Source organism: Schistocerca nitens, chromosome 9 (assembly GCF_023898315.1).
Source record: "Schistocerca nitens isolate TAMUIC-IGC-003100 chromosome 9, iqSchNite1.1, whole genome shotgun sequence".
Lineage (NCBI taxonomy): Eukaryota > Metazoa > Arthropoda > Insecta > Orthoptera > Acrididae > Schistocerca > Schistocerca nitens.
The window spans coordinates 123243541-123270622 of NC_064622.1; positions in this window are offsets into that span (position 1 = coordinate 123243541).

Here is a 27082-nt window from a genome sequence, read left to right on the forward strand (position 1 = left end):
ACTATAAGTTTACATATTTTGACATTTTTTAAAGATTGTATACGAAAAAGGTTTTATTTATTGTTTAGTCGTATTTAGGTCTTAACGCTATGGAACTGCATGGTTGTACAGAAAAATTTTCTATAATGTGTTGTGGTTCGTGGTAGGGTTTGCATATCGCCTGCGCTCGAGCATGTATGTTGGGTGTTGGTGTCAGCGTTTATGTCATGCGATGATGACTGTGGCACCACTGTCTATGTTGTTTTTGCAACATATATGTGCCCTCTCCCTCTCACGCATGTTAACCGGATCGGAACTGATTAAGATTTTATATCCTCAAATGTATGAGTATTGTTTGGGAACAATGATTTCTTTTTCAGAACGGTTATATTTAAACATTAATGACGCCTTCTATGGGTTGAGTTTCAGTGACATTCAGGTATGACGATGCATTTATTATAGTATATCCAACGCCAGGTGGAATAAATAGCGTACTCCTGTCCCTATTATAACATAGACGCTCCAAACGTTGTGCAGCTCAAATAGTTGTTGTTACCTGAACTATAATTTATGAAGTAGTACAGACGAATGTCAATATTATTCCATATTTGTGTGTGATTAGTTCTTGCCACAGCACGGTATTGATCATAGTTACCACAACACAGTAGTTTAAAAATCTGTCTGCCGTACATGAAGTTAGCAGTAATCCCTGTCTTTAATTCGCACGCAAATGTTATGATGTATCGACTAGTACATATAAGTCGACATATGTAAATCTCTCGCGAGATGTGCTCCCTTTCCAACCTAGTTACAATGCTTCACCTCACCTCATACTCCCATTTTTCCCACTCCCTCTTCCTCCATCTTGCTGGATTTCAATCACTACCTGCGGTTCCACAGGATCCCTTAGTCATACTTACCTTCGTCATGACGCTGATATTTTCATATCTCACCAGCATCACCATTATACCATAACGTCATTCACATTATCATCAGTGACTATACTTTAAGTGTATTATGTAATCATCTATAATATTTTAAAAATCATCCATATTAATCACCAACGTGTTTTTAAAAATGTCATACTTTATCGTTGTTTTTATATATTTTAAAACATACATTTATGTTGTGTAACCTGTAGAAGAAGATCGGTTTTACCTGCTGCCAGCTCACCTCTCTGTTGGGAATTGGAATAAGAACAGAGAATAAAAATTGATGTTCCGATGACATATCGCTCAGACACTTTGTATATTTACTGACTTTGAAAGTGATGCAGCTTAAAATTGTGTTTAGATAATATTATCACATTATGCTTCATTATCCGCACGTTTAATTAATTTCAGTTTTCATCTTTGTACCTGAAAATGCTTTTACAGACGAAAACGCGATAGTGAATAGTTGAATAATAAAAAGTTAAAGCCAAATGAGAGGAATAATTTTGTTGGAAAACTGTATTATGACTGTCGTGCCCAACCAACGAAAAATCATTATGAATCATATATTGGTTGATAAGGAAGAACACAATGTGCATCTAAAAACTTTAAAGCGGGAAAGAAAATCTTCCAAAGAAACTCTACCTGTAATGACATCTAGATTGACCATCCGTCAGATGGTTTGGTGACATGGGGACTGCTCAACCCCTTAATCAGGAACATGTGTGTGTAATTTTTGTAAATGCAAAATATTAATTATGAATTTTATTATTTTGCAGCACAATACAACGAACCACCAGACGCCATAAGCCGCTTATCTCAAAAAACTCCGAATATAGCCATGAATATATTTGTCCGCTGAGTATGGGTTCACGCGATACATCATAATTACCTTTATTTATCTTACTGGAAGACCGTTGCGTGGGAGAGATCTGTACATCAACTGCAGGTTCGATCGTTCCGTGAGCTCAGAAATATACGCGCTAATTTTGTCGTACCCTGGAGCAACCCAGCCACAAGTGAGGAGAATTTCGGCGACTGCTACTCTCAGAGTTAAGAGGAACCTAACTCACAATTAAGTCCACGGGAAACCGAAGCTATTTACGAGAAGTATTTAACAAGTGCCTGAAAAACAGAAAGTAAAATTTCATCACAAAGACTGAAAAGAAATCCATAATGTGGCAACTACACTAATAATTATCTTAGGGCCATTTCCCTTCCTTTCTGTTACTGCTTTGAGACAAATGGAACATTTGAAGCAGGACTTTTATTGGATGCGTTAGTGCATTTCATTAACAGACAGTCCGCCCCAATAGCTGACGGATTTCCGTCCTACGGGCCCGAGTATGATTCCCGGCTGGGTCGGAGATTTTCTCTGCTCAGGCACTGGGTGTTGTGTTATCTTCATCATCATTTCATCCCCATCCGGCTCGCAGGTCGCCCAATGTGGCGTCGAATGAAATAAGACCTGCACCAAGACGAGCTTACCTGCACCGCAAGGGGCCTCCCGGCCAATGACGCCAAACCCTCATTTCCAGTACTAGGTAGTGTGTGCCCGATCAGTTTTCATTTTGAGGTTCTTGATATTCCTACACCATTTCTCGAGACTTTTACAACTCATGCAATTTTGTTCGCTAGAAGGCATCAGCTATACTGGCCTTGGTGTTTCCCAGCAATGAATCTCACTGATCTTATGCCCAGACTAAAGTACGGGGTAACGTTACAGCAGACCAAAGCGTGTGACATCAAAATTAACTGCGAAGTAGCCCCAGCATAAATATGACCTTCCAATACTGTTCTACAGATTTACTCTAAGCGTTTGCTCACAGTCAACTACCCGGTTACGATTCTTTTCACGTCAGCTGAATTATCCCTTACGAACCTCTGAAGTGCTTGCATAACTCCCTCTCTTTCAGTTCTGAAAGAAAAACACACTTATCAACTGTGTTCGCTCTAGAAGCATTCCAGAATACTTTTTACTGACATGTCTTGAGATCTACATTCTTTATGTCAAGTGCGAAAATAAATCTTCTTATCTCTAATCTCATCCTCCATGCATTATAGGTGAAAGCTTCTACAATAACACTTTCTGGAAGGTGTTCCTTGTACATAGACAAGTACACTATAAAGAAACGAACACATCGCCTCCAACATGACCATGTCTACATACCCAAACATTAGATAAGACAACTTCATCTTACCTTAAGAATATTCATGTTTACTGTATTGATGGTTAATTTGATTGCTTTCATATTGTGATGTTATTTTTTATGGAGAATTTATTTCTACTATTTCTCTCTTTTTCTTTGAGTAATATTATTTATATTACTTGACGTTTGTAAAATTTTCTTGCAGCACCTTACATTTGCTTTTTCTGCTATGGGTGCCATGTCCAGAGAGATCAACACCTGCTGAAAATCGGAGGAACAAACGGTTGAAGGTCGGCGGAAAGAGGGAGAAAAAGAAAAGGGGGTTAACGTGAGAGTTTCTAGACACTGAATGTATGAAAATTAGGATTTTGTTGACTCAGGGTAACAGATAGTAGTGAAAAAGGTTTATAACGATGCTATAAAGCACGTGTAACTCAGAGTAAAGCTATTAAGATCCTGAAAATTATTCGTAACTGCAGAGATACATAGTTAACAATCTACAGGAGTCCGAACATGCATCAAGTGCTGGCAAAAGCAATGTGACATGCGTCCTTATCAGTAACAATTGTTACAGTTCAGCGACTTCAACTGAACTTCACAGAGTACAACGACAGGTTCGAAATTCAGCATTGTCGTCATCAGATTGCCTTGCTGAATCTTAGCTCATTCGATTAAAACGACGAAGTCTGTTTCACAGAACCGCGATGCTCATGAAATAAAGTCAAACACGTACCGTGCAAGCAACTAGTACCAGCGACGTATACTCGTATTAACAACTGCGCTACTGGTACCCCCATATATATGGTGACGATATACAATTTTCCTTAAAACGCTTTTTTATCCTTATCAAATAATATTTATGGCTCTACATTACTGTAAACTCCGACTGCGTATTATTTTAAATTAATTTTAAAACGTGGATACAAACCTAGCTGTATGAGTTTCCACTGTTACGTCTAGATATATGAGGATTTAACAATAGTCTACCCTAGTCTGCCCTCCAGCGAGAGCCATATAGATATTTTGACTCGTAGCAGGCATAGAACAAGAAATATTTATGGATCACCTAAATTTTACGTATTGTAGATATGTAACTTACTTATGTCGTTTGTTAACGTAATTTGAAAACTTACCAGAATGCCATGGGTGCGTATCTCAAAGACTCCAATCGCTTCGTTGCGTAGTTAATCTCGAACAGCTTATTATGACCAAATCGTGTTACAGATATTCTCACTACGGAGACTGAAATGAGAGGGTGAAATGTTTACAAATGTATTATCTCAAGTGAGTAAATAAAATCCAAAATGACACGTTGTTTTTCTTTGTGTCATCTAATGTCTTACGTTCGATGCGTCTAGAACTATTCTCTTCTATTACTCTCTTCCTCTTAGAGCACATACATCCCATTTGTAGGATGTTCTCCAATATCTGCCTGATACTATAGTTTTTACCCTCTGTAGTTCCCTACAACACCATGGAGGTTATCAACTGATATTGCAACACATGTCCTCTCATCCTGTCCCTTCTTGTTAATGCCTTTCACAGGTTTCTCTCCCCCCCCCCCCTTCCACCCCCACCCCCCCCCCCCGCACGCCACCACCCCACCCCGTCATATATGGTTGTAGCACCACATCCCAAAAGCCTCGATTCTATTCTGTTCTGAATTTTCCAGTCCATAACACACTTACAAGGGAATACAAACGTCTAACAATTGAGATTAACAGGAAGTAGAAAATGGTTAAGCAGGAATGGATAGAGGAAGGATGTAAGGATTTAGAAGCATATTTCACTAGGGGAAGATAGATAACGCCTATAAGAAAATTAAAGAGGCATTTTGATGAAAGATAAGCAGCTGTATGAATATCAAGAGCTCACATGAAAAACCAGTCCTACGCAAAGAAGGGAAAGCTGAAAGATGGAAGGAATATATATAGGGTCTACACAAGGCAGTTGTACTTGAGAGCAATATTATTGAAATGGAAGAGCAGGTAGATGAAGAGAAGAAATAATACTACGTCAAGAATGTGACTGGAAACTGAAAAATAACATTCTTTTAGGCCTACTGGTAGCCTTGGGAGAACTAGCTATGACAGACCCCTTCCATATGGTGAACAATATGTGTGAGACAGGCGAAATACCCTCAGACTTTGAGAAGAATATGATAATTCCAGTTCTGAAGAACGCATGTGTTGACAGGTGTTAAAATTACCGAACTACCAGTTTACTAAGTTATTGCTGCAAAATACTAATACGAATTCTTTACAGAAGGATAGAGAAACTGGTAGAAGCGACCTCTGGAAGATCAGTTTGGATTTCGGAGAAATGTAGAAACACGCAAGGCAATACTGACGTTAGTGACCTTACGAATTCTCTTAGAAGATAGGTCAAGGGAAGGCAGCACACATCTATATCATTCGTAGGCTTAGAGAAAGTTTTTGACAATGTTGACTGGAATACTCTCTTTGAAATTCTGAAGGTAGAGGGGTAAAATACAGGTAGCGAAAGGCAATTTTTTACTTTCACAGAAACCAGATGAAGAGTCGAGGGGCGTGAAAGGGAAGCTGTGGTTGACGAGGGAGTGAGACATGGTTTTAGCCTGTCATTGATGTTATTCAATCTTTACATTGAGCAAACAGTAAAGGAACCAAAGAAAAAGTATGGAGTACGGATTAAAGTCTATGGAGAAGAAATAGAAACTTTGAGGTTTGCCGATGCCATTGTAATTCTGTCAGAGACACCAAAGGACTTGGAAGAACAGATGAACGGAATGAACAGTGTCCTGAAAGGAGGATATAAGATGAGCGTCAACGAAAGCTATACGATGACAATGAAATGTAGTCAAATTAAATCAGATGACGCTGAGGGAATTAGATTAGGAAATGAGACAGTGCAAGTAGTAGATGAGTTTTGCTATTTGTGCAGCAAAATAACTGACGATGGCCGAAGTAGAGAGGATATAAAACATCACCTGGCAATGGGAAGAGAAATTTGTTACTATCGAATATAGATTTAAGTGTCAGGAATTCTTTTCTGAAAGTATTTTTATGGAATGTAGCCATGTATGGAAGTGAAACATGAACGGTAAACAATTTGGACAAAAAGAGAACACAAGCTATTGAAATGTAATGCTGCAGAAGAATGCTAAAGATTTGATTGGTAGATCACGTAACTAATGATGAGGTACTGAGTAGAACTGGGGAGAAAAGAAACTAGTGGCACATACTCACTAGAAGAAAGGATCGGTTGGTAGAACGCATTCCGAGACATCTAGGCATCACGAATTTAGTACTGGAGGGATCGTGGGGTAAAAATCGTAGAGGGAGACCAAAATATGAATACAGTAAGTAGATTCGGAAGGATATAGGTTTCAGTAGTTACTCGGAGATGTAGGGCTTACACAGGATAGAGTAGCATGGACAGCTGCATAAAACCAGTCTTCGGACTGATGACCACAACAACAATTCGCTTCCATACACTGCTGCACTCCAAACGTACATTCTCAGAAATTTCTTTCTCAAATTAATAGACTACATGGCCAATAATACTCTCCCTGCCTGTACTGGTGTGCGTTTAATGTCCCCTTTGATTCGTCCCGTTGTTGGTTTTCTTCCAAGGTAAGTGGTGTTGAAATTCTATTCCAACACCAGTTCTGCTCTATGGTCCACCAATTTGGTGTTGAATTCATCGCGAATCTCGTTTGTGCTATTTCTCCTTACTTTTGTCTATCTTCTGTGTACCCTCAATCTGTAGTGTGTGCTCATTAGGTTATTCATTCCGTTACAGAGTCCTGCAAATCTTCCTGCATCAGCGAATCTTATCATTGACGTTACTTCACCCAAAACTTCATTTCCATTCGTGAACTTTTCTGTTACTTTCGTCGCTGCTCCTGTGATGTACAGATTGAGCAGTAGGGGCCACAGACTACATCCTTGTCTCATATCCTTTCTAATCCAAACACTACGTTCTTGGTCTTCTATTCTTACTTTTCCCTCTTTGTTCTTGGTACATACCACATTTTACCTATCTTTCCCTGAAGCATACGTCAATTTTCCCTAGAATTTCGAACACCTTGGACCATTCTACATTGTTGGAAGCGTTTCTTAGGTCTATCAATCTTATGAACGTTTTCTAACATTGCTTACATTATCAATCGCTCTTTTCTTGTCAAAAACATCTAAACTGACTGTGAGATAGCTCTTACACTTACCTCCATTTGAGGTCTTCGTGATCGTATGGATGTTATTTTTCCGCAACTCTTAATGTATGTCTCTAACCTCGTAAGGTCAAGACACCAACTTCATCTCGTTTAGTTGCAACTTTAAACATTGATTTTAGAAATTCCAAACGAAATATATACAGGGTGTTTCACTAAATGTGTTTGCCTTTGTAAGCTACGAAGTAATAGGCGACTGAAATAGTTATTGCGGTAGGTCACCATAAGACACGGTACACTGTCTGCGGAGCTATGAACATAGTTCATTGTGTTATTATCCAAAGAGTTACAGTAAAGAGATACAATTTTTTTAAATGGAACAATAGTTTTTTCTATCATGCACTGTAATCATTAACACCAGCTGTGTATATATCAGTTTAAATTACATTCCTATCACTTTTAGTTTGGGAGCTACAACCCTTCAAAGTTTCATGGACAGATACCACACACGATGTGCATAAAGCAGTGCGCCTTCTAAATGTGGTGCGGTCGAGTTGTAACGTCGCCGGCGTCAGGGATCGAGAAGCTTCCTCGATGCTCTGTTAGACTGCCGACTGTCGCCGCACACGGCCGTATACCCGACAGTTCGAGCCACACAAAAAAACGGGGCTTAATATAACACAGTTACTGACATCGGATGAAGATGGCATAGACGAACAACGAGTACGTTGTCATGTTGCTGATGCTCTGCGAGTGCCGACATGATGCCACTGAAACGGCCACGGCGTACGCCGTGAGATATCCTAGGCGAAGAGATCCGGCAGCCATTACGTTCTTACGTGCCGAACAACGACCGCGGGAAACAGGCAGCTTGGTAATGCGCTGTAGGAACGGACGAAGACTTGCAAGAAGTGAGGAGACGGAGGTGTTTGTTTTAGCTGCAGTGCACCACGATCCTCATGTCAGCTTACGAGCCGTTGCTGCAGTCGCTGGTGTCAGTCTCACATCTGTGTGGCGTATAGTACACGGCCACAGGTTTCACCCGTACCGCCTGTCACTGACCCAGGAGCTGCATGGGAACTATTTCCGTGCGAGAGTTACATTCTGTGAATGGGCCACGCCTAATTTCAGGCTGGAGTCTTTACAAGGTGTTATGTTCTCTGATGAGTCCACGTTCACAAATTATGGTGCAGTGAATCGCCATAACGTGCACTACTGGGCCGCAGACAATCCTCGGTGGGTACGGCCCGTCTACCGTCGACGTAGGTGGTCCATTAATGTTTGGTCTGTAATCTCTGGGGATGAAATCATCGGTCCACACTACTTTCCAAGTATACTGACAGGTGAGTTATATCGCGCGTTCATAGTCAACAGTTTGGGTGGTCTCCTTTAACATGTGTGTCTACGCACGAGAGTCCGTATGTGGATGCAGCACGATGGACACCCAGCCCATTCTGCGCGTGCTGCTGTGGAAGAACTAAACAACAGGATTGCAGGAAGGTGGTCGGGACGTCATGGTCCTCATTCATGGCCCGCAAGGTCGCACGATTGAACACCCTTAGATTTCTTTTTGTGGGGATATCTAAAGGATCGTGTTTATGTCACTGAGCCCACATCCCCAGATGATCTAAAACGGCGCATCGAAGACGCATGTTGCTCCGTGACACCGGCGATGTTACATCTCGTCCGCAGATCCTTTAGAAGGAGCATTGCATTGTGCATTCAGGAACATGGGCACACATTTTAACATCTCATTTAAATCAACTTCCGACCGCCAGAACATCAATCACACACCACACAGCCATGTATTATGTACAGCGTATGGTATCTGCCTCTGAAACTTTGAAGGGCTGTAACTTCAAAACTAAAAGTGATGGGAATGTAATTTAAATTGATGTGTACACAGCTGGTGTTACTTATTCCGGTGCATGATAGAAACAACCATTGTTCCATGTAAGAAATTGTGTCTTTTTGCTGTAACTCTTTGGATAATAACACAATAAACTATCCAGAATGAGATTTTCACTCTGCAGCGGAGTGTGCGCTGATATGAATCTTCCTGGCAGATTAAAACTGTGTGCCCGACCGAGACTTGAACTCGGGACCTTTGCCTTTCGCGGGCAAGTACTCTACCAACTGAGCTACAGAAGCACGACTCACGCCCGGTACTCACAGCTTTACTTCTGCCAGTACCTCGTCTCCTACCTTCCAAACTTTACAGAAGCTCTCCTGCGAAACTTGCAGAACTAGCACTCCTGAAAGAATGGATATTGCGGAGACATGGCTTAGCCACAGCCTGGGGGATGTTTCCAGAATGAGGTACTGGCAGAAGTAAAGCTGTGAGTACCGGCCGTGAGTCGTGCTTCGGTAGCTCAGTTGGTAGAGCACTTGCCCGCGAAAGGCAAAGTTCCCGAGTTCGAGTCTCGGTCGGGCACACAGTTTTAATCTGCCAGGAAGTTTCACAATAAACTATGTTCATAGCACCGCAGACAGTGTAACGCTTCTTATAGTGACCTACAGCAATAAATATTTCCGTCGCCTATTACTTCGAAACTGACAGAGGCAAAGACATTTAGTGAAACACCCAGTATATGCCTTCTGCTTAATTTGATCGACACAGTTCCAAAATTCTGTTAAACTCAGACCTTAACACTAGATTCCTCCTCTCTTCCAAACACCCTGTACTTCTTTTCCTTGTTTCAAAATTGTAAGTCTTGTGTCTACAGCCATCTTTTTCTCCATGTATGAGAGCTAACCCATCTTCCTGATCATAACATTTATATAGAATGTTCTCGTTCATCCCTCTTTCGCTTTCCTACGATCTGGCCTTTGAAAATTTTTTGTAAACGAATATCGTACCTAATTAACTGTTCAGTGACTTTTGATTTACGTTTTCCTAAACTTTCAGTGGATATTTCTTCTCTCCTACTTCTTGTATAACTATTTCATTCGTTTTTCTGTCAGTCTAGGTAGTTCATGTAAGTCTCCTCCAAATCACACTTCCGCAGATTGTGGGTGAGCTTTCTTCTACTATGGTAGCTTCCGAGTTTGACATCCGTCTCATACCACTACATAGAAACGTCTTCATCAACATTTTCTTAGTGTGGAAACTGAAAGGATTGTTCAGATATTCCTCCCTTGATTTTATTGGGACTCTTTACTTTCTTTACATTGCTACCGAGTGTGGTGTCACCGCCAGACACCACACTTGCTAGGTGGTAGCCTTTAGTCCGTTAGTATACGTCGGACCCGCGTGTCGCCACTATCAGTCATTGCAGACCGAGCGCCGCCACACGGCAGTTTTAGTCTAGAGACACTCCCCAGCACTCGCCCCAGTTGTAGAGCCAACTTTGCTAGCGATGGTTCACTGTCTACATACGTTCTCATTTGCAGAGACGACAGTTTAGCATAGCCTTCAGCTACGTCATTTGCTACGACTTAGCAAGGCGCCATATTCAGTTACTATAATCTGAACAAATAATATCGTGAATCATGTACCGTCAAGAGCGACATTCATCATTAATGGATTAAAGTTAAGTATCAAACTAATTACGTCCGCTTTCTGAATTCAAATTCCATGTCATGTTCCAGACCTCTCGTCAGTATAGTCCTTCCCTCCTCACGCCAGCCTGCGTGAGCTAAAACGCGTGCATTTCGGCCTCCCTTCGTAACACGGTGTTGGCTCTTCTGCCAACACAACACCGAGAAAGAAAAATTCGGCTATTTCATAGAGTATTCTTATGTGAGTTTTATTTCCGCATCCTTTATCTTATTGGAATCTAGTTTTAACTTCGTTACTTCTAGATTCAATACTCTTAGCGTTTATTTAGTTTTTTTTCTCTGAGTACCGGAGCATCATATACGAATCTACTTCAGTAAATACGCATATCACTACAGGTACTTATGATGCGTTGCAGTACTCAGATGTGGTGACTTCACAGTCGCCAGCAGCGGCAGTGTTGGCCAACTGTGTAGGAGAGGCGGACAGCTGTATTAGAAATTACTCCCAGCAAAATACATCCTTCCCTGAATGAGAAAATAATAGCAGCCGTAAGAACAGTTGGCCGCCTTGGGAGAGCAATTGCAGTGCCGTCTCATTAATAATGCATGCGTCTTCTCGTTTGCGGTCGGCAGCTGCGCGCGCGGCGCGGTCCTGTGAATGTATGGACCATTTGCGGCAGGATCACGTGCCTAATCTCCTAATCCCGCCCAGGGCAGGCCGGTCTGGGCGAGGCCAGGTATTATCGCAGAATTCAGTCCTAACGACATGAGGAAGCGGCGCACATAATCCCCGCCATTACAGTCCCAGCTACAGCGGCCGGGTGAGGGTCACTCTTCTGGCTCCGCACTTCATCGCCGATCTCTGCTTCCTACTGAAAACACCCCGTTTTTCCCCCTTTACTAAATGGTCGTAATATAGAGTACCCACTGAGGCATAGCTTCGTTGCTGTTTCATATGGAAAGCATTAAGTGCAGGAAGAGTCATACGGAAGTTCCGATCATAGTAGCCAAGCCGATGGACGACTGGTAACCTCCACGCTTCCTGCAATCACGCTACAAAAATAAATTTAAAAAAAAAGGAAAAAAGGAAAGAAAGGATGCCAGGCAACTTCAGGACAGCCGACTGATATCTGCTAGCCGCGTCGCAGAATTTGTTAAGGCGAAAGATTTGTATCGCACATGTGTAATGTTCCCGACACTGAGTCTGGGCTCAATGCCAGACGACAGCGCCTTCGATAGCGAACGCGCGCAACTGAGTTGTCCTGTGGATTGCCGCACGGTAAGGCTCTCAGCGCACCCTGTCGTCTCCGCTGCGAGCAAATAGTGAAATTACAGCTATTCTACGAGTTATCCAACAGACAGACGCTCTGATGGTTAATAGTGCTTTCTCCCATGTGTACCGCGACGGACCCTTTAATAAACGACTCCCAGAAAGGATTTGCAGAGGCGCAAATTGCTTTAAAGTATTCTACTGCAAGCCATGTTGATATACACTGAAGCGCCACTGGTATATGCATACGTACTCAAATACAGAGATATGTAAACAGGCAGAATACGGCAATGCGGTCAGCAACGCCTCTGTACGACAATGTCTTGCGCAGTTGTTAGACGGCTGCTGATACAGTGACAGGTTATGAAGATTTAAGTGAGTTTGAACGTGGTGTTGTAGTCGGCGCATGAGCGATGGGAGACAGCGTAGTCGAGGTAGCCATAAAATGTGGATTTTCCTGTACGACCTTTTCACGAGTGTGCCGTGAATATCAGGGATCCAGCAAAGCATCAAATCTCCGACATCAAAAATGGTTCAAAAGGCTCTGAGCAATGTGCGACTTAACTTCTGAGGTTATCAGTCCCCTAGAACTTAGAACTAGTTAAACCTAACTAACCTAAGGACATCACACACATCCATGCCAAAGGCAGGATTCGAACCCGCGACAGTAGCGGTCGTGCGGTTCCAGACTGTAGCACCTAGAACCGTTCGGCCACCCTGGCCGGCTCTCTCTGACATCGCTGCGGCCGGAAAAAGATCTTCCAAGAACGGGACCAACGACGACTGAAGAGAGTCGTTCAACGTGACAGAAGGCCGACGCTTCCCCAAAGTGATGCAGATTTCAATGCTGGGACATCAACAAGACTCAGCGTGTGAACCATTCAACGAAACATCATCGATATAAGCTTTCGGAGCTAAAGACCCACTTGTGTGCCCTCGATGACTGCACGGCACAAAACATTACGCCTCGCCTGGGCCCGTCAACACCGACATTGGACTGGTGATGGCTGGAAACCTGTTGTCTGGTCGGACAAGCCTCGTTCCAAATTGCATCGAGCGGATGGACATTTTCCTCATGAATTCTTGGACTCCGTCAGCAGGGGACTGTTCAAGCTGGTACAGGCTCTGTAATGGTGTGACACGTGTGCAGTTGTAGTGATATGGGCCTTCTGATAAGTCTAGATACGGTTCTGACAGGTGACACGTACGTAAGCATCCTGTCTGATCCATTCATGTCCATGGTGCACTCCTACTGACTTGGGCAATTCCAGCAGGACAATGCGACACCCCTCATGTCCGGAATTGCTACACAGTAGTTCTAGGACCACTCATCTGACTTTAAACACTTCCGCTGTCCACCAAACTCCTAAGACATTAACATTATTGAGTACATCTGGGATGCTTTGCAACGTGTTGTTCAGAAGAGATCTCCACGCCCTCGTATTCTTACGGATTTATGGACAGCCCTGCACGATTTATGGTGTCAGTTCCCTCCAGCACTGCTTCAGACATTAGACGAGTCCATGCCACGTCGTGCTGCGGCACTTTTGCGTGCTCACGGGGGCCCTACACGATATTAGGCAGGTGTATCAATTTCTTTAGGTATTCAGTGAAAGAGAGACGTTCAATAATTAAAGACACATGTTGATATGAATCAGTTTGTAGGAAGGGTTTTGTTGTTTCATGAATTCAGGTTGCCATTCCTGGGGTGAATGGAGAACAGCTGACCGATAAAAACACTTTTGTTTACAACCTCAATATTGCATGTAACTACGGCGTGTCCACTTGAAGTTTCCACATTAATTGAACAACGTTCAGTGAACCTATTCTTTCTTTCTGAAGGTGAAGAAGTGGCTAAAATATTTAACCGAATGATTTTTTTTTTTGGGTAGAATAGTTGAAAACGGTCGAACCTCTATGACTGATGGGCAACGTCCTGGCTTACCAGATGAAGTGTCGATCACTTCGCTTAAATCCCGCATTCACAACATTATTCGTGAAGACCGACGTATTACAGTTGTACTTACAGCAAAAATAGTTGCAGTAAGTGTCGACACAGGTCATTATATTATCAACAACAAATTCAAGTACAGCAAAATAAGCGCAAATTAGATCCCGATAGAGTTAACGACGCTGTGAAAGGGGAGGTGAGCATTTTCTAAAAAAGATTTTAACGTGTGGTGACAATTGGGCTCACCATTTTGAACCACAGTCCAAAAGACAAAGCATGAAATAGAAGCACATTATCCATCCTGTCCGAAAGAAATTCAGAATGCTACTATTAGCGGGAGAATTCAGGTTGCGTCTTCGAGGAAACCCAAGACTTAATCTTTTGTGATTATTTAGAATACCAGCGTACAGTAAACAGCGCCTACTACTCGGACATGTGTACGAGCAAAGTAATACTATCAATGAGAGACGAACGTCACTCATATCAAGGAACAGTCGTGACACTGCTACACGACAATGCTCGCACAAACACAGCCAGGCTGATTCAAGAAACCATTGGAAAAATGGTTTGGGAAATAGTACGTCCCATCCCTGGAGTCCTTATTTGGCTCCCTGAGACTGTCTCCTATTTTTATTCATGGAAACTACAGGAGATACATAAATTACAACAGCACAGCTAAACAGAGCACTTTTTCAGCTAAAAACTGTAATTTTTCCACGTAGTCACCACCATTCGTTATGCACTATTGCAAACGATGAACCAGAGCCTTCATCCCGCGCTTGTAAATATCGGAACCAGCTGAGGCCAACCACTTTCCTTACAACTTTGACAACAGCATCCGAGTCTTGAAAATGTTCGCCACAAAGTCTATCTTTCAGAGGCCCAAAGAGATGGAAGTCCGAAGGTGATAAATTGGGACTGTACAATGGATGTGGTAAGATAGTCCTGCCGAATTTCTCCATGAGTTTTGTGGTCGCAAAACTGTTTTTGGGCCTGGAGTTCTCATGTTGCGGGTGGAAGTTGGTCTTCTTCTCTGGTCTTACCCTGGAAATTCGGACTTTCAACTTAGTCAGTATCGTCTTGTAGCGTGCTGAATTAACAGTTTCTCCAGGCCCCAGGACATTCAAAAGAACAACATCCTCCTTATCCCAGACGTCTGCTCAAGTCACTTTGCCTGCAAACGACTGTGTCTTGAATTTTTTTCTTTGACGGAGAATTCGCATGTCGCCATCCCATGGTTGTTATCTTGGAATCCAGCTCGTAACAGTGACACCACATCTCATCTCCGGTGACGATGCTATTCAGAAAATTGTCACCTTCAGCTTCATATAGGTCCAGCAATTCCAGACAAATTTCCATTCGATGACTTTTTTGTTCTTCAGTAAGCATCCGGGGAACCCATCCCGTGCAGACTTTGCGAAAACTAAGATATTCCAGCATTGTTGCATTGTTTCCAAGGCATTACAGCCGGCATTCAAATTTGCACACAATTCTCTGGTCGTTATCCGCTGATCAGCACGGTTGAGTTGGTCAAGACACTCTTCATTGGGCCGTGCGGTTAAAGGCGCTGCCGTCTGGAACCGCAAGACCGCTACGGTCGCAGGTTCGAATCCTGCCTCGGGCATGGATGTTTGTGATGTCCTTAGGTTAGTTAGGTTTAACTAGTTCTAAGTTCTAGGGGACTAATGACCTCAGCAGTTGAGTCCCATAGTGCTCAGAGCCATTTGAACCATTTGAACTCTTCATTGCGAGGGATGACAGCTGTACTGGGTCGACCGGGACGTGGCCTGTCATGCACACTCTTTTCACCACACTGAAAATGACGTACCCATCGCCTCACATTGATTACGTATATTTTTTCGTGTACATACACCTTTAACAAGCGTCGATGGGTTTCAATCGGCACAATTTCTTCAGCAGTGAGAAATTCAATCACACATCGCTGTTTTATACGCGCATCCATTCTGGAACACTCCCCTGCTCGCGCAACTACCGCAGAACAGCGTAACCAACTGCTAATGAAAGAGGAAGGTTCAAGCATTAGCACTATATCAGCGATATCTGGCGCGGACATCCAAAGTCACCATCAAAAAGATAGGACGCATTAGTTTCGGAACGATACTCGTATATCAGTTTGTCTCTTTAATTATTGAATGCCCCTCGTACAAGCTTCAGGAATTGCAGTCTTCATGGGTTGCAAAACTGATGCTCTAGAAAGCATTCTTCCGTGTTTGCGGTCTGATCTACACACACTCTTGAAAACAAATTTTATATACTCCAGCCATCTACAACAATAAATCGTCCTTCACCAACCCAAGAAGACCTTAGATGTGTACGAAAATCCACTTTAACATGAAATTTCCGGAGGACCTTGGTTATCTTGAATGAGACGTTGTCAAAAAACGGAACTATGGATTTGCCGACGTGTGCGATTATTGGTTTTGTCGCTGTTGACCTGCATCGCGGAGTATCAGTTTTTCATAAAAAAGTTTAATAAAATTGAAATGACTGCCTTGATAGCGTATCATCGTTTATTTAAAAATGGTGACCGGTTCCGGTCTTTTATATACACTATGTGATCTAAAGTATCCGGACTCTCCTGAAAACATACGTTTTTATATTAGGAGCATTTTGCTGCTACCTACAGCCAGTTACTCCATATCAGCGACCTCAGTAGTCATTAGACATCGTGGGAGAGCTGAATGGGGCGCTCCGCGGAAGTCACGGACTTCGAACGTGGTCAGGTGATTGGGTGTCACTTGTGTCATGCTTCTGTACGCGAGATTTCCAAACTCCTAAACGTCTCTAGGCCCATTGTTTTCGATGTGATACTGAAGTGGAAACCTGAAGGGACACGTACAGCACAAAAGCATACAGACCGACCTCGTCTGTTGACTGACAGACACCGCCGACAGTTCAAGAGGGTCGTAATGTTAAATAGGCAGACATATATTCAGACCATCAAACAGGAATTCCAAACGGCGCCTTGCTTGGTGTAAGGAGAGTAAACATTGGACGATTGGGCAGTGGAAAAATGTTGTGTGGAGTGGCGAATTACAGTACAAAATGTGGCGATCTGATGACATGGTGTGGGTATGGTGAATGTCCGGTGAACTTCATCTGCCAGTGTGTGTAGTGCCAACAGTGAAATTCGGAGGCGGTTGTCGTTATACTATGGTCGTGTTTTCATGAAGGGGGCTTGGACCCCTTGTTGTTTTGCGTGGTGCTATCAAAGCACAGGCCTACATTAATGTTTAAGCACTTTCTTGCTTCCCACTGTTGAAGAGCAATTCGGGGATGACGATTACATTTTTCAACTCAATCGAGCAGCTGTTCATAATGCACGGCATGTGGCGGAGTGGTTATAGAACAATGTTGTTGTTGTGGTCTTCAGTCCTGAGACTGGTTTCATGCAGCTCTCCATGCTACTCTATCCTGTGCAAGCTTCTTCATCTCCCAGTACCTACCGCAACCTACATCCTTCTGAATCCGCTTAGTGTATTCATCTCTTGGTCTCCCTCTACGATTTTTACCCTCCACGCTGTCCTCCATTACTAAATTGGTGATCCCTTGATGCCTCAGAACGTGTCCTACCAACCGATCCCTTCTTCTAGTCAAGTTGTGCCACAAACTTCTCTTCTCCCCAATCCTATTCAATACTAGTTATGTGATCTACCCATCTAATCTTCAGCATTCTTCTGTAGCACCACATTTCAAAAGCTTCTATTCTCTTCTTGTCCAAATTATTTATCGTCCATGTTTCACTTCCATACATGGCTACACTCCATACAAATACTTTCAGAAATGACTTCTTGACCCTTAAATCTATACTCGATGTTAACAAATTTCTCTTCTTCAGAAACGCTTTCCTTGCCATTGCCAGTCTACCTTTTATATCCTCTCTACTTCGACCATCACCAGTTATTTTGCTCCCCAAATAGCAAAACTCCTTTACTACTTTAAGTGTCTCATTTCCTAATCTAATTCCCTCAGCATCACCCGACTTAATTCGACTACATTCCATTATCCTCGTTTTGCTTTTGTTGATGTTCATCTTATATCCTCCCTTCAAGACACCATCCATTCCGTTCAACTGCTCTTCCAAGTCCTTTGCTGTCTCTGACAGAATTACAATGTCATCGGCAAACCTCAAAGTTTTTATTTCTTCTCCATGGATTTTAATTCCTACTCCGAATTTTTCTTTTGGTTCCTTTACTGCTTGCTCAATATACGGATTGAATCACATCGGGGGAGGCTACAACCCTGTCTCACTCCCTTCCCAACCACTGCTTCCCTTTCATGTCCCTCGACAGAACAATAACAGCACTTTAATGGACTGGCCTGCACAGAGTCCTGACCTGAATCCTATAGAACACCTCTGGGATGTTTTGGAACGCCAGCTTCGTGCCAGGCCTCACCGACCGACTTCGATATCTCTCCTCAGTTCAGCACTCCGTGGAGAATGAGCTGCCATTCCCCAAGAACCCTTCCAGCACCTGATTGAACATATGCCTGCGAGAGTGGAAGCTGTCATCAAGGCAAAGGGTTGGCCAACACCATACTGAATTCCAGCATTACCGATGGAGGGCACGACGAGCTAGTAAGTCATTTTCAGCCAGGTGTGCGGATACTTTTGATCACATATTGTATCATCATCAGACCGAAATCCAGGGTGCCAGGTGGAGACAATGGCACGAAGCAGGGATAGTATGTGCGAGACGCATGTCAACTGTCCTGTGTCTCCGTCTGCCACCGCGGAGGAGGGTCTGAGGATGATCTAAACAAGATTGAAACCGGTCACAATTTTTTAATAAATGTGTATGTCTGATCGAGACTACCATTTAATTTTGATTGAATATTGTTTGAAGATCATTGCTATTTCCAGTTGCGATTACAAAAGTAATGCAATCATTTTTTGCATCAAGACCGCTGTCACATGGCTTGATCCTTAGAGTATCAGAATTTGAAACTGTGTCTGCCTGACCGCAAATGTCTTAGCATATTCAGGAACGGCAGGAATCATATTCTTCTGTTTCTGTGGTAGTATGGATGTTCTAATATGTTAAATTGAGCTGGTCCTAAAAGCGCATTAATTTGTCCACTCCATGGGGCAATGCTATGAAACTATTGTTAACACACCGTCAAAAATCCGTTTGTGTAAGGGTTTGTAAAACAAGAATCTTTCATAAATTCCTCTGCATAAATGTTGGCCACCAGTGAAGAAAGAGAGCTTCTCAGGTATTCCCGGCAGTATGTTAAAGCATTTTCTTCGTTGAATATAAAATTCAGGTAAGCTGTAATCTCTTAAAGAAATCTACTGTCGATCAAATGCACCTTGAATCGATTTTTTGTCTTTAATATGCGCGTGTTGCTACATTTTGTTTCGAATAAAATAAGAAGTAAGCCACTGGTAACGAAGGTGTCATAAATAATGGTAATCTTGAAAGATAATTGGCCATTACAAAAATACATCTTAATCCCAGTAGGTTTTCTCGAAATTGTTTAATTTCTGTAATTGTATAATTTATGTGAATATTTGGCGTTCGGAACAGAAGGAGCAGAGATCCAATAAAGCATAGCAAGCGTTCAAACACCTGTAAAACACATGTACGCATACAAACGGTAATCGTTAATCATTTTGTTATTAGTAACGTACCGCTTTAACCCATTCCCATGAAGTAATTTAATATTCAAAAATGGTAAAGAGCAGCAATCAGGAGCCGTTTCCGATCTAGCTTTATTTTAGTAAACAACCTAGGTTTTATTTTGCAACGTACTGTAGATACAAAGAATTCATATCATACGTCTTGAGTTTACAAAACAGATTGCCCACACTGAGGGACCTGTTACGTTGGCCAGACGGGAAGAAGAATGGAAATTAGGTTTGGAGAACACAAAGCGCTGGAAAGAAAGAATGCCACGGACAGAGCGAGTGCGGCTGCTCATTTACTTACGACAAAACGTAGGTTGCCAATTTTGACGTCTGCTGTGAGACTGCTACGTAAAGATCAGAAGTGCAGGTTCCTCGACCTCCTAGAAGAGCTGTAGATCTTTTGCCCTCAGAAAAATGTTACCTGGAGCATGATTGATGATCATCTCATTCTGGAAAATACCTGATTTTGGGAATTATTTGAAAACTGCTTGTTTGGTAGTAGTGAATACGGTCCTGACTTCCTGACTTCTTGCCAACATAGCTTCCTTCCTTCCTTCATGTTATATTGATTTAGATACATGTACACTGTTAATAACAGAAATTCAGTATCTTATTTTTAATGTGCTTGTAACTAAAAATCTGTATAAAGTGGTTTATGGTTCAGTACTCTCTACATCAGGCTCATTCAAGAATTGCGCCCGAGGGAGCGCCCGCGCCTCGCGGCCGCAAGGCAGTGTAGTTCAGCGCCCCGTACAGGACCGTGTGTCGCTAGTGTCGGCATAGGAGCGAGAGAGACAGCTGCGGAACGAGTGAGATCTCACACCTCTGCTCTGCGGTGGACTGTCCCGCGGTCAGATCTAACGTAAGCAAAATATTCTGTTTTAGAATTAATTTTATGTAAGGGATATAGAATCTCATTCTTACTGTTAGTAGTTTCAAGTAAGTATTTTTTGTTATACTTCGTGCTACATTTTTTTGTATCCCTTTTCAGAGTTTAGAAATCGGATCCTTAGTTTGCTGTTTTGTACGTAATATTTTTAACTGACCAAGTTTGAAAACTTATTGAAATATAATTAAGGTTATAAAGCTCTTTAAGTCTTACAGTCAACATTGATAAAGAAAAAATGGTTCAAATGGCTCTGAGCACTATGGGACTCAACTGCTGAGGTCATAAGTCCCCTAGAACTTAGAACTACTTAAACCTAACTAACCTAAGGACAACACACACATCCAAGCCCGAGGCAGGATTCGAACCTGCGACCGTAGCGGTCGCGCGGTTCCAGACTGTAGCGCCAGAACCGCTCGGCCACCAGCGGCCGGCAATGTTAAAGAAGACAATTAACATTTTACACGTCTTTCTTCTTCGAGGAAACGATTTTGTCTAGGCTAGGTACAATATTCCGTGAGACTGCTAACCTCAAAGAATTCGTCAAATTTTTATCGCCAAGGAATGAAGGGTTCTTAGTTTTAGCAAGCTTTAAAAGCGAGAAAAAGCGCTCACAAATATACGTGGAACCAAACATTGAGAGAACTTTGGCCGCGTGCTTGTGCAAAAGAGGATATTTCTCTCGTGGAAGACAGCTGTAAAAGTCATTCAAAGTTTTACACATAAGAAAGCGATCCTTCAGGCGGATATGCTACTCTAGGTCAATCAGCTCTAGTTGAAGCACTTGTGGGACGTCCTCTGCCCGAAGGGAAAACGGGCGAACAAATATATCTATCGGCTGGCGTTCGGCCGGTCCGCACGGCCAGCTAAGCGTCGCGGCTCGGCCACTGCACCAACATACGAATTGGCCCGGGGCGCTGGCCGTGGGCTATTGCGGTCGCTAGCGCCCCAGGGGCACAGTTTGGACGAGCCTGCTCTACATCCTCGACGAATTGGAAAATCGCAACAACGGTCTATCTTGGTGATATTTGGCGCCATCTGTGAAATATTCAGTAAGTAATACAAGCCACATACCACGCCACGACGATTAAAATAAATAAAAAACGAAAAAAATATTCAAATCAATTCCTAAAGTCACAGTATTTACCAAGTGCCTCGTAGCTGTTTGTAAATTTTATGTATTTGATTTTACCTATGCTATGATTAACGAAACAATTGGCTGGCTAGAAGTTAATCTGCCATTTTTATATCTTCTAATGTTAAGTGCTAAATGTGGCAACACATCAGTACAGCAATGTTAATAATCTTTCTTCCATTTTAATTTATTTTATTTTCTTTCTATGCAACATTTTAATTTTATCAGAGACCATAATTGCTTTATTATGAAAGTTATGTATTACGTACTTTATATAGAGGGATCCACACATTTCCCTGCAAACTCTATCTTCATTACACAGTACTCCTTAAAGATCTGTGTAAAGAGCCAGAACAACAGGTGTAGACGTACTAGAGTTGTATAAGAACTCCGAAATACTGGTATGAAATTTAATGTACAAGTGTACAAGCGATATAAGCAATATCATGAGTTATAATTTTTGTATGATGTGCTCTGACTATATAGTTCTTGTGTTATTAGCACTGATAATGGCTAGTCACTAGCCGAAATGTCGATTTGCTATAGTAAATCTAGAACAGAAACGTTGACTGATTGCTGCTCTTTACCAGTTTGAAAGTTATGTCACAGTAGTGGAGCGCATTCCACTCTCCTAATGGAAGCTAGTTTGATGAAATTCAATTTGTTAATATTTCATGCAAAACAGCAGATTAATTTGGTCTCTCATCTTACACAGATGAATGACTCGACCTTTTACTGAAATAAATCTACAGTACAATATTTTATATCACATTTTACGCAAATTAAAATTACTAGTGTTAGTAATTGTGTACCAAGATTTTTTCACCTTCTGGGATATTCGTAGAGGATAGCAGAGATTTCATAATCCTCTGCACGTCTCATCATAGTTCCGTCTGCGTTAGCATATGTTCTTAGTGAAGTTTAATGTCGAACTCCATTCCCAGACACTGCAACAGTTTTGCTGAGCGCCATGGAAATGCGTAGAGCATATGCAATTTACACTAAGGATCCTGGACATGCTACATTATCCCATACATTCGCATCGATATGTAATTTAAATTCAGACATCGTAGTACCTCGATAACTATGCGACCACCAGAAAAAGACGTAATAATGACTCAAGACGTACGCTACAACACATGCAGTAATGCGACTTGCACATTGTACATGTACGTTTTTATGTCAACTAACGGCAAAAAATTCCCAGCGCCAAAAAAAATAATTAATGTAGAGTAATGAAATTTCGGGAATACATTTGTCTAAGTAGCACATTCAATTGACTGACGCTGCAAGATCTGAGGTTAATGTGAGAGCGATATAAGTCACTTGAAATGTGATATCCTGGTACATTAATAACTGGTGTCACCGCTAGAATGTTGAATGCAATCGTCCTAACGTGTATACATTGTGTTGTGCGGGTGCCGGAGATCAGTTTGTTCGATGGAGTTCCATGCCAGTTGTACTTGGTCGGACAGTACAGGGACGGCTAATGGTGGCTTTTCATAACGCTGGAGTAGTCGTCGCTCTATGTCTCATAAGTGCTTGATTGAAGGTTGATCTGGTAACCGATCACGCGAAGGCACTCTGTACAGCATGTTCGGTTACAACAGTGATATCGAATCCAGCGTTATCCGGTTGAAAAACAGTTCCTGGAACGCCGTTCATGAATGGCAGCATAAAAGCTCGAGTCATCAGATTGACGTACTGAATTGAAGTCAAGGTGCGCGAGAAAACCTTGAGAGTGCTCCTGCTGTCACACAAAATAAATCCAGGTGTAGATCCAGTGCATCTACAATACAGACAGGTCGGTTGTAGGCTCTCAACACATGGCCGTCACCGGCACTGACGCAGAGTCAGCTTTCATCAGGAAACATAACAAATCTCCATCCTGCCCACGTCCCTCCCATCCCCAATGAGCACTCTCTTGATACCACTTGCGGGCTTTCAAAATAATAAATGAAATAAAATGAGGTTGGTGTGGTGGCTCGCAATTACGTACCCTCCGACTCACAGTAGCAATATTAAAAGTTTTGGCTGGTTTCGTTGTCTATGGGCTGGGATACGTAGTTGCTGCAATACAGGCAAAATACTGCTGAGTCTACAGTATACGATAAGAATACACACATGAATCGAATGTTCGAAGCTTTCTATCACTCAGTAATTGTGAATTACGAATGTAACATACACTCCTGGAAATGGAAAAAAGAACACATTGACACCGGTGTGTCAGACCCACCATACTTGCTCCGGACACTGCGAGAGGGCTGTACAAGCAATGATCACACGCACGGCACAGCGGACACACCAGGAACCGCGGTGTTGGCCGTCGAATGGCGCTAGCTGCGCAGCATTTGTGCACCGCCGCCGTCAGTGTCAGCCAGTTTGCCGTAGCATACGGAGCTCCATCGCAGTCTTTAACACTGGTAGCATGCCGCGACAGCGTGGACGTGAACCGTATGTACAGTTGACGGACTTTGAGCGAGGGCGTATAGTGGGCATGCGGGAGGCCGGGTGGACGTACCGCCGAATTGCTCAACACGTGGGGCGTGAGGTCTCCACAGTACATCGATGTTGTCGCCAGTGGTCGGCGGAAGGTGCACGTGCCCGTCGACCTGGGACCGGACCGCAGCGACGCACGGATGCACGCCAAGACCGTAGGATCCTATGCAGTGCCGTAGGGGACCGCACCGCCACTTCCCAGCACATTAGGGACACTGTTGCTCCTGGGGTATCGGCGAGGACCATTCGCAACCGTCTCCATGAAGCTGGGCTACGGTCCCGCACACCGTTAGGCCGTCTTCCGCTCACGCCCCAACATCGTGCAGCCCGCCTCCAGTGGTGTCGCGACAGGCGTGAATGGAGGGACGAATGGAGACGTGTCGTCTTCAGCGATGAGAGTCGCTTCTGCCTTGGTGCCAATGATGGTCGTATGCGTGTTTGGTGCCGTGCAGGTGAGCGCCACAATCAGGACTGCATACGACCGAGGCACACAGGGCCAACACCCGGCATCATGGTGTGGGGAGCGATCTCCTACACTGGCCGTACACCACTGGTGATCGTCGAGGGGACACTGAATAGTGCACGGTACATCCAAACCGTCATCGAACCCATCGTTCTACCATTCCTAGACCGGCAAGGGAACTTGCTGTTCCAACAGGACAATGCACGTACGCATGTATCCCGTGCCACCCAACGTGCTCTAGAAGGTGTAAGTCAACTACCCTGGCCAGCAAGATCTCCGGATCTGTCCCGCATTGAGCATGTTTGGGACTGGATGAAGCGTCGTCTCACGCGGTCTGCACGTCCAGCACGAACGCTGGTCCAACTGAGGCGCCAGGTGGAAATGGCATGGCAAGCCGTTCCACAGGACTACATCCAGCATCTCTACGATCGTCTCCATGGGAGAATAGCAGCCTGCATTGCTGCGAAAGGTGGATATACACTGTACTAGTGCCGACATTGTGCATGCTCTGTTGCCTGTGTCTATGTGCCTGTGGTTCTGTCAGTGTGATCATGTGATGTATCTGACCCCAGGAATGTGTCAATAAAGTTTCCCCTTCCTGGGACAATGAATTCACGGTGTTCTTATTTCAATTTCCAGGAGTGTATAAATTACAAATGAAAGATTGCAATTAAATAAAATCTGCAGGTATCTCTTAACGACTTTAAATGATGAGTACGATACTAGAAGTACTTTTTCGAATGCGGTATATTTCTCCAAAACACTTATTGGTGTCGATGGTCCAGCAATTAAATAAAATTTCAGTTGAATAACAGGGAAGCAATAGATTCCTACTTCACATAATTAGTTATGAAGAACAACACAGTGAGATGCTGATAATGTCTTCTTTGCAGCCTTGAAGATATTCTTCGAACGCATACTACGACTTCGCTGCAGAAGCCACGAAAATGATACAAGAGCGCCGGTCGGCACTCCGAAATATTTCTATTCTCCGCGACCACTCGCAAACTGCTCCACTGTCGAAGTCTTTCCGCCGATTGCAGCGTGCAGCACTTCCCGTGTCCTGTGCCATACCCCCTGTCCTTTCTCCCGAAATCGCTTCCATCCAGTCTCCCCATTGACCAGCGATGTGGTTGGCTTGAGCGCTCGCGCCAAGTCTTGAAGTCAACGCATCCACACAAACATAATGAAACACATTCGAAATACCGGATTTACATTTAAATAACTTTATTAGATACATAAACAAATTAAATAAACATATATCAAAAGAATAGAACAAAAGGTATACCAGTAGCCTAATGTCTCTGTGCTTTCTAAAACACAGTAAATACTTGACCAATTTCTTCATGAATAGTATATATCGGATATAAACAAAGACACAGATGAATAAATATATTTATAAGCATGATGCTACCGTTTTTTCGTGTAACTGTGGAGTACTTATGGCCTGACGCGATCGAGAGTCATCAGCCACTTTGACCTCCAGTAACTCATGTACTATTCAAGTTGCATGTCTGTAATTTATACCAATTTAGGTTTACACTAATAGCTTTCTAAAGACACGTCGATCGACGAAATCGGATGAAGCGTTTAAATTTTGCAATTTCGTTGCTGGATGTTACTCATATACTTTAACGTCAGATACTAAACATTAGACTAATAAAGATATTGAAAATCTGATTACACCATCAGAATCGTCGTGAAAATAATGGTAATGTACATGTTTATCTTGAAGGTATCATGATTCATCTGGCTACTGTTAATTTCTATACGAACTGTGAAATGTCTGCTATTAAGGTTTCACAACGTCCAACATCTGTGGCACTCCCGGCGAGTCTCCTTCTTCAACACAGCGTCACTATTGGAATTCCCAGCCACGCCGCTGGACCGGCCATTGTGCGGCATCACGCTCGGAACTTAGAAATTTTCAGGACGCCACAACTCGCCCGTTACCTCATACACTGAAGTCGCAAATGGCGGTGGTTTGGGGTCAATGAAACATGCACTACACGCCGTCTCGCTCGGAGCCGTCCTTGGAGTAACCGATCTGTAACAGTTCGTTGTGTCACTGTGGTACCAACTGCCTCTCAGATTGCTGTCGCAGATTCAGTACGATGAGCTACAGCCATGTGCTTAACACGATGGTATTTCCTGTCGATAATACCACGTGACCTTCCAGAGGACGGTTTTCATGCGACCATTCATTCTCTTGATCACCGCTACCTGCAATCATGTACAGTGGCTAGATTCATGCCGAGTCTTTCTGCGGTATTGTAGAAGAGACATTCGCCGGCCGGAGTGGCCGTGCGGTTCTAGGCGCTACAGTCTGGAGCCGAACGACCGCTCCGGCCGCAGGTTCGAATCCTGCCTCGGGCATGGATGTGTGTGATGTCCTTAGGTTAGTTAGGTTTAATTAGTTCTAAGTTCTAGGCGACTAATGACCTCAGAAGTTAAGTCGCATAGTGCTCAGAGCCATTTGCCATTTTTAGAAGAGACATTCAGTTTCTCGT